General features: G+C 37.2%; 1 pseudogene; it reads right to left on the bottom strand.

The window, feature by feature from the left end:
- Positions 1 to 635: 635 nt before the first annotated feature.
- LOC113183063 (large ribosomal subunit protein mL46 pseudogene) lies at positions 636 to 2037 on the bottom strand (annotated as a pseudogene).
- Positions 2038 to 14402: the final 12365 nt, after the last annotated feature.

Below are 14402 nucleotides of genomic sequence, written 5' to 3'. Positions count from 1 at the left end.
GTTTGCAGAATGGAGAGAGAAGCTGAACTTGCTTATTTCACATAATTGTTTTCAAAACAGATTAAGACATGATTGATTTCTTTTTTAAAATATAAAATGCATTTTGAAAGAATGAAAGAAAGAGAAAGAAAAGAAAGGGAAAAGGAATGGGAAAAGAAAGAGAAAGTGAGAGAGGAAGAGAGGGAAAAGAAGGCATTATTTCCTAGGCAAGATTTAAATTCTTTCATATCAAATGGAAAAGAAATGGAAAATGGCTAAGAAACTATATGGAACCAGGTTTTTCTTGTGGGCCTAGAAGTTTTCATAGAACTCAAGCCTTCGGGTTGATTCATATTCTTCTGTTCTTTCTTCCTGAGCCCGGAAGCCCAGTTACTTCACTCTAAAGTAATACAATACTCAATTATCAGCTTGGGGAAAATGGAAAGGCATCCTAAGAGGTGTATCCCTCTTCACTGAGAGAAGCCAGTCATCCCAAAGGGCAAATCAGCTGAGACCAACACAACGATAGACTCATTTAATTCTCAAAATTTAGTTTGCTGTTTGATATTCCCTGCATATATGGGGCTACCACACAAATGTTCTTAAAGCTCTAACCCCTGATTTGTCCGAGCATTGTCCACAGGCAGCTCAGTCCCTTAGAGGTCCAAAAGAAACCATGTAACCTGGGTCAGCCAATTTAGTTTCAAATAGTAGCCCAACTCCTCCTTACTGACCCACCCGTGATGGCCTTCCTTCCCAGTCTGGGAAAAGTCTTCACTTAGTATTCTTAGTACTTGTGCTTTAAAGAAGAACACTTTGGCCCCAAGGTTACTCTCTGTGAGCCTTGCCTGGGGGAACTTGAACTTGTAGTAATCAAAAGGTGCATTTCCTGGGTACTTGGCTTCCTTGTTGTTTTCTGAGAGTGTAGCCAGGATTCACTCAGCTGTCCCTGGGAAGGTCTCCCAGGCCACCACTGGGGCAGCATCCAAACATCCTCATCTCCAAGCTTCTGTCTGACTAACAGGATAAGGTTCCTGTCTCGCTTCCAGTGCAATGAGGTTTGATTTTTTTTTTAAAATTGGCTTCTGTGATAGGAGCTCTAGGTTTGAACTGTAGGAATTTCCGCTCCCACATATCTTCCAAAACTTGTACAAGCAATATATCCTTTACATCTTGGTCTTCATCATAAAAGTCAGCTTTTCTCTTTGCTGGGCTTCATCTAGAGCATGAAGCTCATGGTCTGATACAGGCTGTTCTCTATCTCTCTGCTGTAGCAGAGCTGCCATCTCTTCCTTTCCTATCCATACCCCTTTAATTTCTTTCTTCTGTCTAATTGCTCTGGCCAGTGTTTCAAGAACTATGTTAAATAGAAGTGGTGAAAGAGGGCATTCCTGCAATGGGGTCAGCTGCTTGGAGATTAGTGGTGGCTGCTGCAGACACAACACACCCAACAAGTGCCATGGAGACTCACTTATTGAGGGTGTGGCCTCATGGAAAAGAAGAACTAAAATCAGCACTATTTGTCAACCATATGATTCTACACATTTTTACAGTGCAAACTTAAAAGAAGCCCTTGGTGGGTTGATGGCCATGGCAAGAATTTGTAGGGAAAGCTCGATTCATTTATTCATTCCACACACATCCTTTTTGTACATCTTATATGCCTGTGAGTCTGGCTTTACTCCAGGATCTGAGGCCACAGGGAACAAAAATCATCACTGGGCTCACGGACCCTAGAGACTTAGTAGAAATACAGGCATGTCACAGATGTGTGATATGATAAACACTAGATACAAAAATTTATGTAAACAGGAACCTCAAATGAAGGTGAATTGGGAAAGGAGGGTTCAGGGACAATTTTTTGTAGTTTTTTATTTTTTATTTATTCTAATTTGTTATATATGACAGCAGAATAAAATTCAATCCATATTACACAAATAGAACACAATTTTTTTGTGTCTCTGGTTGAACACACAGTAGAGTCACAACATTCATGTTTTCATACATGTACTTAGGGTAATGATGTCCATCTCATTCCACCATTATTCTTACCCCCATGCCTTCTCCCTTTCCCTCCCTTCTCTTTTCCCTATCTAGAGTTCATCTATTCTTCTCGTTTCCCCCCACCCATGCCATTATGAATCAGCATCATTATATCAAAGAAGACTTTAGGCATTTGGTTTGGGGGGCTTGGCTTAATTCATTTAGCATTATATTCTCCATCTCCATCCATTTACCTGCAAATGCCATGATTTTATTCTCTTTTAATGCTTAGTAATATTCCATTGTGTGTATATACTACATTTTATTTATCCATTCATCTACTGAAGGGTTTCTAGTTGGATCCACAATTTAGCTACTGTGAATTGTGCTGCCATAAATATTGATGTGGCTGTGTCCTTGTAGTATGCTGTTTTTAAGTCCTTTGGGTATAGACTGAGAAGTGGTATAGCTAGCCAATATCACCCCAATTCCAAAACCAGGCAAATACACATCAAAGAAAGAAAATTTCAGACCAATATCTCTAATGAACATAGATGCAAAAGTTCTCAATAAAATTCTAACAAATCGAATACAAAAACATATCAAAAAGATAGTGCACCATGATCAAGTGGGGTTCATCCCAGGAATGCAAGGTTGGTTCACCATACAGAAGTCACTAAATGTGATTTATCACGTCAATAGACTTAAAGATAAGAATAATATGATCATCTCAATAGATGAAGAAAAAGCATTCAACAAGATACAAACCCCTTCATGTTCAAAACACTAGAAAAATTAGGGATAACAGGTACTTATCTCAACATTATAAAAGCATCTATGCTAAGGCCCAGGCCAACATCATTCTAAATGAAGAAAAATTGAAAGCATTCTTTCTAAAAACTGGAACAAAACAGGGATGCCCTCTTTAACCACTTCTATTTAACATAGTTCTTGAAACACTGGCCAGAGCAATTAGACAGACAAAAGAAATTAAAGGGATATGGATAGGAAAAGAAGAACTCAAATTAGCACTATTTGTCAATCATATGATTCTATATATAGAAGACTAAAAATATTCCACCAGAAAACTTCTAGAAATAGTGAATGAATTCAGCAAGGTAGCAGGATATAAAATCAACACCCATAAATCAAAGGCATTTCTGTACATCAATGACAAATCTTCTGAGAGACAAACTAAGAAAACTACCCAATTTACAATAGCCTAAAAAAAATAAAATACTTGGAAATCAACTTAACAAAAGAAGAGAAAGACCTGTACAGTGAAAACTACAAAAGGCTAAAGAAAGAAATTTAAAAAGACCTTAGAAGATAGAAAGATCTCCCTTGTTCTTAGATAGGCAAAATTAATATTATCAAAATGACCATACTACCAAAAGCACTATATAGATTTAATGCAATTATAATCAATGACATTCCTCATAGAAATAGAAAAGGCAGCTCTAAAATTCACCTGGAAAATAAGAGACCCAGAATAGCAAAAACAATCCTTAGCAAGAAGAATGAAGCAGGTGGCTATACCACAAAGCAATAGTGACAAAACAGCATGGTATTGGCACCAAAATAGACTTGTAGACCAATGGTAGAGAATAAAGGACACAGAGACAAAGCTACATAAATACAGTTACCTCATATTAAACATAGGCAACAAAAACATATACTGGAGAAAGTATACCCTCCTTAACAAATGATGCTGGGAAAACTGGAAATCTATATGCAGGAAAATGAAATTAAACCCCCATCTCTCACTATGCACAAAACTCAACTCAGAGTGGACCAAGGACCTAGGAATTAAACCACAGACCCTGCACCTAATAGAAGAAAAAGTAGGTCCAAATCTCCATCATGTCAGATTCGTCCTCAACTTCCTTAATAAGACTTCTATAGCACAAGAATTAAAATCAAGAATCAATAAATGGGATGGATTCAAACTCAAAAGCTTCTCAACAAAAGAAACAATCAGTGAAGTGAATACAGAGCCTACAGAATGGGAGCAAACTTTTACCACACCCACATCATATAGAGCGCTAATCTCTAGACTATATAAAGAACTCAAAATTCTTAACACCAAAATAATAACAATAATAATAATCTAGGGCTGGGGTTGTGGCTCAGTGGTAGAACACTTGCCTTGCATTCATGGGGCACTGGGCTCGATCTTCAGCATCACATAAATAAATAAAACAAAGATATTGCATCCATCTACAATAACAAAAAAATTTTTTTAAATGATCCAAGGAACTGAACAGACACTTCCCAGAAAATGTTATACAATCAATCAACAATATTAAAAAATGATCAACATCTCTAGCAATTAAAGAATGCAAATCAAAACTACTCTAAGATTTCATCTCACTCCAGTCAGAATGACAGCTATTAAGAATACAAACAACAATAAGTGTTGGAGAGTATGTGGGGGAAAAGGCATACTCATACATTGCTGGTGGGACTGGAAATTGTTTCAACCAATCTGGAAAGCAGTATGGAGATTCCTTAGAAAAGTGGGAATGGAACTACCATTTGACCCAGCTGTCCCACTCCTCACTCTATACCCAAAAGGATTTTAAAAAATTTAGTGTAAAAGTGACAACTTAGTGACTGAGGTACAGTCAGTCAAGTAAAGAAAGAGGACAGGAAATCCCAGCCATAGTAATTGACACATGCATAAGTATAAAAATATAAGACTGCCTGGTCTGCTGGGAACCACATGACATTTTGTTTGCTGGAAAAATGGAAAGAAGGTACAAGTTTCCAGAGGAGAGGATACATGAGCCAGTTCAACTAGTTTATCTTACACATTGATGTCAATGAAGAGTGGTCAATGATTTAATCAAAGCTCAGATCACTGCAATAGTGATATACAAAATACTGAAAGGGGAGCAAGCCTGAAGATGGAGAGGCCAGTAGATGTGTGAATGCCATTGGCAAGAACGAGGAAGTCTCCAGCAGCAGGAACTCATGTAAGCAGATGGTTGTAAGAGATGTGGAGTACCTAGAGCCACAACTCCTGGGGAGCAGATAGACATTGGAGATAAAAGAAAGTGAGGAGTGGAGTATGACTGGCAGACTGTTGGCTTGGGTAACTAGACAGAGTGTGGTGGCATTCACTGGCAGGATGCACAGGAGGAAGAACAGATGTAAGGGATTAAATAATTATCCACTTTAGATGTCTTAGGTTGAATTGCCTTTGAAATGTTTAGACCAGACAGAAGTGTCTGCAATACATCTAGTTGGCAGTTTCAGAGACAGATATAAGCAGGATACACTACCATGGAGAAAGAGAGAGATTAAAATGAGAAGAGAATGAGACACCAAGGAGGGAAGACTGAGGAACATAAACACCAAAAGGAGAAGTGAAAAAGAAAAACCAGAGATAGAAAGGAAATGTGACAAGTTGAAAACCACATTAATACTCAAGATTTAAGACTCAGTTCAGATGCCACTTAAAAAACAACAACAACAACAAAAAAAAAAAACTTGATCTAGGTCTCTCTCCTCCCCACCACAGTAAACTGCTTTTACTTTTTGCCCTTAAGTACAGTTATAGTCCAGAATCCATGCCATTATATTGAAGCAAATTTTACTAGTCTGCCCCAAGCCCCAGGCTGTTAAATCCTCAGGAACAGAGTCTACATTGTACACACCCCTGGGTCTCTAGCAGCCAGTATGATTTCTGACACAAAGTATCTGGTCCATCAATGTGTGTTTGCTCAACAAAATTGAAATCAAGGAAGGAAAGACTTTAAAATAAGAGGAAATGATTGGCCCTATGAATGACTTCCAAGAAGCCAAGTCAAAATATTGTACTTAAAAACAGGATGACCAATTAAAAAGGTTCTTGGCAAGAGAACTGAACCCAAACAACCATAAAAATGAGTTGAGATAGTGGAGACAGTAACAGTAGATTTCTCTTTTGAAAAGTTTAGCAGTAAAGAGTTATGTTACCTTATATAGTAGGTGGTAAGGGAAAGATTTTTACCACCAGGCTCTTGAAATATTATATCACTTTTGTTTGACTATAATGACTTTTTCAGCTAAAATATACTAACCATAAACTCTGTAAGAAGTGACATTTTCAGGAAAATGAAGGTCTTTGCCCTTGATGAGAACATTATGTTAAGTGAAATAAGCCAAACTCAAAAAATCAAGGGTTGTCACTATGGAATCAGTTTAGAGACTCCTTAAAAGACTAGACATGGAACCACCGTAGGACTCAGCTATACTGTGCATCAGTATTTATTCTGAAGAATGAAAGTCATCATACTACAGTGATATATGCATACCCATGTTTATAGCAGCACAATTTGCAATAGCAAAACTATGGAACCAACCTGGGTGTCCACCAATGAATGAATGGAAAATTAAAATGTGGTGTATATACACAGTGAGGTTTTATTCAGCTGTTAAAAACTAAAATTTTGTCTTTTGCAGAAGAATGAATGGAACTAAAGACCATCATGTTAAATGAAATAAGTCAAACTCAAAAGGTTAAGGGGCATATGTTTTCTATAATATGCAGAAGATACAGAGGAAAAAGAAAAAGAAAGGTAGGGATCTCATGAAGATCGAAGGGACATCAGTAGAGGAAAGAGACCAAGAAGTTGGATGTTGGAGGAGGGGGTGGGGGGGAGTGTAGGGGAATGATACTGGCCAAATTATATTTTTATATCACACATTGTATACATGTACAAATATGTAACAACAAATCCCATCAATGTGTGTAACTATAATGCACCAATAAAAAGTGAGGGATGTTAAAAATACTAAAGAAAATCAAGATTGTAAGTTTTCTTTCATATATAAAAGCTAGAGAGGAAAAAGGTGTATGTGTGGTAGCAGGGGCAGGAGTGGGTCTCAGGAAAATTGAAGGGAGACCAGGAGAGATGAGGAAAGGGGCCAGGTAGAGGGAGGAGAGGAGTGAAGATAACATGTGCCCCGAACAGATTGAAAAACTTTTGAAGAAAATGATACAAAGATAAATATTTAGCTTAACAGTCATTATATCACACTTGATGCACAAATTGTTGATTTTCAATGTTATTCATTATTTGTAAAAACTTGTTTTCATCATTCAACATATATTACTACCTATAAAAATTGAGTGTATGAGTTCAGATGAAATTCATCATGTTTCCATTAAAAGTAATGGAAATAACTGTCTTCATTTAATGGCTGTTCATTTAGCAACAGAATTTTCAGAAATGAGTTAGTGTTGCTACAGGAGGGGTGGGTATAGGGAAAATGGGAGGGCGATGGAGAATTAAGGGGGATTTTTTTTTAAGATGGGAGATAATATAATTAGATACCAAAAGGAAACAAAAACAAATGAGAGACAATGAAGAAACAGAAGTCAGAGACCATTGTTGATAAAATGATGTTTGGAGAAAGTAAAGAAGGAAAGAAGATAAGGAACATGGATGGATTAATGTAGAACGAAGGTCATTGTTCTAAAAGAAACTTCAGGGAACAGTGGAAATAAAAGCTGTGGATTCAGATCAGTAGGTCCCAGGGGAAAAGGTACAATGACTAACTTTGTGGTACCCAGTTATTTGATAAACTCACCTAAATGCTATATTTTTCAGATGTGATAACATTTAAAGTAGACTTTGAGGGGGATTCAGAATGGTGAGCTAGAGGAAGGCTGCATTCCTAGTTTCTCTGTTGCTTGGGATTGAAGCAGCAGTAGTACTGCTTCTCTGCAAGGTGGGTGAAAGAGAGATTTTACCAAAACTCAGTATTGGACAGTCACAGTGTCTTAGAGACTCAGAAATTTTGGATATATTAATCAACAAAGAAAGACTACATTAGAGCCAAGCCCGTTGTGGCAGTAGCAACAGCCACCACTGGTGAGATAGAAAGGGATAGGCCTTGGAAAGTAGGGGAGGGACAGGAAAGGTCAACAAGAGGGCAAACATGAGGACAGCCATTTAACATACCCTGATGTGTTATTAAACTGTTGCTGTTTTTCAAAGGGTGTAAATTTCTATCTCACAAAAAGTAACTGCATAATCCATCATGTAGCCCATGCCCACTGAGGCACACAAAAAAGGGAATGTTGTAAGACTTAAACAGCCTTGACCCTCCTCAGTACACAGCATTGGAAGTTCTGAATCTTTCTCTCACTTTCCTTTTTAATAAAGTTCCTGCTCACTTGCTGCATTTGTGGTGTTCATTCTTCAACTCCATGGAACACGAGCCCTATCCCAAATCCAGCCAGTAACACCCTGGGGGCTCATCCAGGACCCCAATCCTCACCAAGGTAAGCCATTTGCTGCTGATGTTCTTTGCCTTCACTATCCTTTAGAGGAAAACTGGGCACCTGTCAGCCACTTAAAAGCGATTAGCATGGCTCAAGTCTCAGATAATAGGTTCCTCCGTTTCTGTAGTTTCCAATTTTCTGCCCTACAGTCAGACATGTTGGGCTCTATGGAGCCATTTCCCACTTTTCTATCCTGGCTCAGGGTGCAACCAGAGCAAGTAGACGGTGGCCCCTGATCCTGGCCTGCCCTTGGATGTGAGGATCTGGTTGGGAAGTTGGAAGGTCTAAGACTGGTCTTCAGTGACTGTCAAAGGCCCTCTTTCTGATGCCATTTCCCAACAGCTCTTTGGGGTATCCTGTGGCAATTGATATATCATGGCGCTGAATGAACATTCTGCGAGGCCAGCACTTTCATAGTGAGCCACCTGCACCTCCTTCCTCACACTAGATCATCCCAAGTGCTTCCCTCATAACTAAAGGTCTATCCACAGAGAGAGGTATATACTATGCAGAGTGCTTGTAAAAATAGGTTTGGGCTCCCTTTCTCACATATCGAAGGGCTGCTGACTTGCCAAAGATACCACCTTTGTTGTTTCTGCACCCCCATGCAACTCCCCAGTTTCTTTGTCTGAAAGGGAAGGGGAGGCACCCAACTCTTTTTGTTCTTTAGGGATCTAGGAGACACATTCTCACACATTTCCCATGGAAGGAAGCTGAACTCTATCCCTCTGTCCCTCTTGGGTATCTCCAAGCCCACTGGGCTCACAAATGTTAATTTAATTCTTCCTCAAATTTCTCCATGAGGAAGGCAGAAAGTCCTCGGAGACAACCTGTCCTCTTTGTCCTTCTGGGACCCCTCTTAGGATGCAGATTGTAGATGGAAAAACACCTTTAAAAGGGTCCTTTGTCCATGATGACCCTGATCTTACATAGACTCTTTGGATCCTGCTCAATTGAAGGAAAATTAATTCTTACTAGTCTCTCTAATTTTATAGACACACGAAGCAGAGAAATACATCCCACTGTTGGCTGACATTTAATTATCAGCCATCGTATATGGAAGTCCAATAGTGTCCAGGAGAGACCAATAAGATCCACTAAGTCTGAGTCTCCTCGGGTTCTTTGTCATGTGGAAACCCAAACCTGAGGAATTTTCTGGTAAGGCAGCAATAAATCCAGTAAATCATGTAGAATGAGAGGGGTAGGGTTGCCATTGGCCAAGAAGCTCATCCAGAGAGACACCCCTCTGAGAGTGGGCAGTTCTTCTGGTGTGAGTGCCTGAGTTCTGATTCTTATCCAGATTGGAGCTTCAGCCTCAAAAGTAGTGCCAGTTTCACCACTAGCCTGCCCACCAAAAAACTGGGACAAATTTGATTCACAGACACTCAGGAAAATGTGCCTGATTTTCTTCTACTGTCAGGGATGACCTCAATACAAACTCTCCAAGGGAGAATCATGCTGCCAGGGGGAAGTATAAACTTTAAACCTATCTTGAAGCTTAGTTTGTTTGGTAAGAAGGAAGAAAAATGGCCTGAGGTCCCCTATGTTCAGATTTTATTTCTCTGAGGGAGAACCCCAAATTATATCAGCAATGTAAGCTAGACCCAGCTATAATTGCAGCCTTAATGGAAGAGAAGTCTAAGGAAACATCTAAGAGAGTAGCAAGGTTAGAGAAATCCCAAGATTTCCTAACCCCTACTAACCCTTGCCATGAGCCTTCCTGTCCTCCTTCCCCAAGACCCTCATCATCGCCCCCTAGAGGAGGACAAAACATACTGCCACTTCTGGAAGTGCCAGAAAGGGAATTTGAGCCGAACAATATCCATGTTCCATTTTCCCTTCAACACCTGAGGTAAATAAAGGACTAAAGTAAGTTTTCAAAGGATCCAGATAAATACATTGAAGTGTTCCAAAACTTATGTCTTAACCTGGAAGGATATCATATTACTGCTTAACCAAATTTTGACCTCTAATGAAAAGGAGACCCTTTTAAGGACATCCTTTTAAACATTTTGGAAATGATCAGTGTCTCATTCATGCCCTTGCAACACAGAGTAGGAGTGAATCTAATGATACACCTGGGGCACACGCAGTTCCTAAGAACAATTCTGAATGGAAACTGAATGATGAACAGGATAATCAGAGAATGAGACATCTTCAGGCTCTGTTCCTGGAAGGTCTCCGAACATCAAGGCAGAATCTGTCAATTACTCTAAGATATCTGAAATTCATCAAGGCTCTCAGAAGAACCCTGCAAACATTCTGGAGAAACTTCCAGAGGCATTGAGAAAGCACACTACAGTAGATTCTGAATACCTGAGGGCCACATAATTTTAAAGGATAAATTTATATTAGTCAGCCCCAGACATAAAAAGGAAGTTACAAAAATTGGCAGATTTTTTTGTGTGTGTGTCAAGTTTTTTGGGGCTCTTTATATATTCTAGATATTAATCTTCTGTTAAAAGAGTAGCTAGCAAAGATATTCTCCCATTCTGTGGGCTCTCTCTTCACATTTCTGTTTGTTTCTGTTGTTGTGCAGAAGCTTTTAAATTTGATGCTATTCCATTTATTAACACTCAGCATTATTTCCTGAGCTTTACAGATTCTATCAAGAAAATTGGTGCCCATGCCTAAAAGATGGAGTGTTGACTCTAGGTTTTCTTCCAGGAGTTGCATAGTCTCTGTTCTAATTCTGAGGTTTTGGATCCATTTTGAATTGATTTGTACAGGATGAAAGACAAGGGTCTAGTTTCATTCTCCTACATATGGATAAAAGGCTGTCTTTTCTCCAGTGTATGTTTTTGCCACCTTAGTCAAGGATCAGATGGCATCTGGGTGGGTTTGTCCCTGTATCTTCTGTTCTGTACCATTGTGTTTGTTACTATAACTCTGTATTATAATTTGAAGTCAGGTATTGTGATGACTCCAGCATTGCTTTTTTGACTTAAATTGCTTTAGCTATTCTGGGTCTTTTATTTTTCCAAATTAATTTTAAGACTGTTTTTTCTAGCTCTGTGAAGAATTTCATTGGTATTTTGGTGGGGATTCAATATACATTAAATCTGTATATTGCTTTTGATAGTATGGCCATTTTAACAATATTAATTCTGCCTATCCATGAACATGGGAGGTTTTCCCATCTTCTGAAGTCTTTGGTTTCCTTCTTTAATATCCTATAGTTTTTATTATAGAGGTCTTTGACCTCCTTGGTTAAATTTATTTCCAGTTTTTTGTTTATTTGTTTTGTTTTTTATTGTTGTTGTTTGTTTGTTTTTCGAGACTATTGTGAATGGAATTATTTTCCTTATTTCTTTTTCAGCAGATTCATTGTTAGCTATTGATTTTCTAATGTTGATTTGTAACCTATTACTTTGCCAAATTTGCTTATTAGCTTTACTGGTCTTTTGGTAGAATTTTTTGGATATTCTAGATATAGAATCATGTCATTTGGCAAGAGTGAAAATTTGACTTCTCACTTTCCTGTTTTTATCCCTTTAATTTCCTTCTCTTGCCTAATTGGTCTGGCCAGAATTTCTTATCCTACATTAAATAGGAGTGGTGAGAGTGGACATCCTTGGGTTGTCCTAGATTTTAAAGGAAATACTTTCAATTTTTCCCTATTTGCTATGAGGTTGGCTTTTGGTTTTTCATATAGTGCCTTTGAGATGTTGAGGTAGGATTCTTCTATGGTTTCTCCAATGTTTTTATCATGAATGGGTTCTGACTTTTAACAAAGGCCTTCTCTGCATCTATTGAGATTACTGAGCAATTTTTGTCCTTAATTCTGTTAATGTGATGAATTATATTTATTGATTTGTGTATGTTAAACTGTCCTTGTATCTCTGGAAAAACCAACTTGGCTGTGGTGTACAATCTTCTTAGTATGTTGTTGAACATGATTTGCTAATATTTTATCAAGTGTTTTTGCATCTAAGTTCATTGGGGGTATTGATCTGTAGTTTTCTTGATTTGTTCTTATCTTGTTTTGGTATGAGTGTGATACTGGCTTCAAAAAATGAATTTGGAAGTATTCCATCCCTTTATATTTCATGAAATAATTTGAGGAGTATTGGCATTAGTTCTTCCTGAAAGGTTTGGTAGAATGCAACTGAAAACCCATTTGGTCCTGGGCTTTTATTTATGTGAAAGCTTTTTATTGCTATTTGTATCTCATTATAAGTTATTAGTTTGCTTAGGTTTTTATGTTCTCTTGATTTAGTTTTGGCAGATAATATTTGTCTAGAAATGTATCCATTTCTTTTTCCAATTTGTTGAAATGTAAGTTTTCAAAATAGTCCTTAAAATCTGCTGTATTTTTGAGAGATTTGTGGTGATTTCTTATTTTTGATCTCTGATACTACTAATTTGGCTTTTCTGCATTTTTCTTTTGGTTGGTTTGGCTAAGGGCTTATCAATTGTGTTTATCTTTTTAAAGAACCAACATTTTGTTTTGTCAATCCTTTGTATTTTTTTATTATCAATTTCATTGATTTTGTCTCTTATCTTAATTATTTCCTCCTTCTACTTATTCTCTTTTTCAAGAGCTTTGAGATACATCATTAGGTTGCTTTCTTGGAATCTTTCTGATTTTCTTATGTAGGCACTCATAGCTATAAACTTTCCACTTAGAATTTCCTTCATAGCATCCCAGCTGTTCTATTATGTGATATTTCTATTCTCATTTGAGTTCAAGAATTTTTTAATGTCTCCCTTGATTTCTTCTATCAGTCATTAATCATTCAAAATAGTATTGTTTAATATCCATGCATTTATATAGTTTCTGTAGGGTTTGGTGGTGTTGATTTCTAATTGTATTCCTTTATGATCTAATAAGATGAAAGGAATTATATCATTTTTTTGTATTTGCTAAGAGTTGTTTTGTGTACTAAAATATGATCTATTTTAGAAAAGGTTCCATGAATTTCTGAGAAAAAAAGTTTATTCAGCTCTTCTTGGATGAAATATTCTATAGATGTCTATTAGATCCATTTGATTTGTAATATTTTTCAGGTCCAAAGAGTTTATGTCTTGATGACTTATATCAGGGTGAAAGAGTTGTGTGGAAAGCACCCAGTATTATTGTACTGGGGTCTTTCTAGAGCCTCAATTATAATAGTGTCTTTTTATGTAATTAGTTGTGCCCATATTTGGGGCATAAATATTCATTATTATCATATCTTCTTATTGGATCATTCCCTTTACCAATATGAAGTGATTTTCTTTGTATTTTCTGATTAATTTTGATGTGAAATTTGCTTTGATAGATATAAAGTAGCTACTCCTGCATGTTTTGGGGCTCCATTCACATCGTGTATCAATTTCCCTCCTTTCGCTTTCAGCCTATGGCTGTGTTTGCCAAAATAAAGTGTGTCTCTTGACAAAAAAAAAAAAAAAAAAAAAAAAAACACATAGAGTTAGGTTTTCTATTGTAATCCATTCTGCTGGCCTATATCTTTTAAATGGAGAGTTGAGACTATTTCCATTCAATGTTGTTACAGAGAATTATTTACTAATCCCTGCCATTTTGATTTATTTATTGTGTTTAATTTGGTCCTTCTTATTTGCTTAGATAATCTTCAAATGATATTTGTTCTTTTGTGAGCTCTGAGGTTTGTTTTTTAGTTCTTCATTGTGTAATACTTCTTCAACTAAGTTCTGTAGTGCTGGTTTAGTAGTCACAGATTATTTTAGATTTTTCTTATCTGGAAGATTTTCATTTCTTCTTTGATTTTGAATAATAGCTTTGCTGTATACAGCAGTTGACAGGTATTTTCTTTCAGGATTTGGAACACATTATTCTAACCCTCCTGACTTATAAAGTTCTGCTTAGAAATCAAGAGTGATTCTGATTGGCTTGCCTCTAAATGTGACCTGATTTTTTTTTCTCGAGGTTTTTAAAATTCTATCCTTGTCTTTTATTTTAGGCATTTTAATTACAATGTGTTGTGGACAGGTTATTTTTTGATCTTGTCTACTTAGAGTTCTGAATGCTTCCTGTATCTGGATGTCCATATTATTCTGAAGTTTTCAAAATTTTCTGTTATTATTTCCTTGAAGAGTTTATCTATCCCATTAGCTGACATCTCACAGTCCTTCTCAATTCTAGTGATTCTAAAATTTGTTCTCTTAATGTTGTCCCAGAGTTCTTGTATATTCTGATCAT

This window comes from Urocitellus parryii, chromosome 4 (assembly GCF_045843805.1).
Source record: "Urocitellus parryii isolate mUroPar1 chromosome 4, mUroPar1.hap1, whole genome shotgun sequence".
NCBI lineage: Eukaryota > Metazoa > Chordata > Mammalia > Rodentia > Sciuridae > Urocitellus > Urocitellus parryii.
The sequence above is the reverse complement of the archived record's forward strand: the minus strand, read 5'-3'. Positions and strand labels throughout refer to the sequence as shown.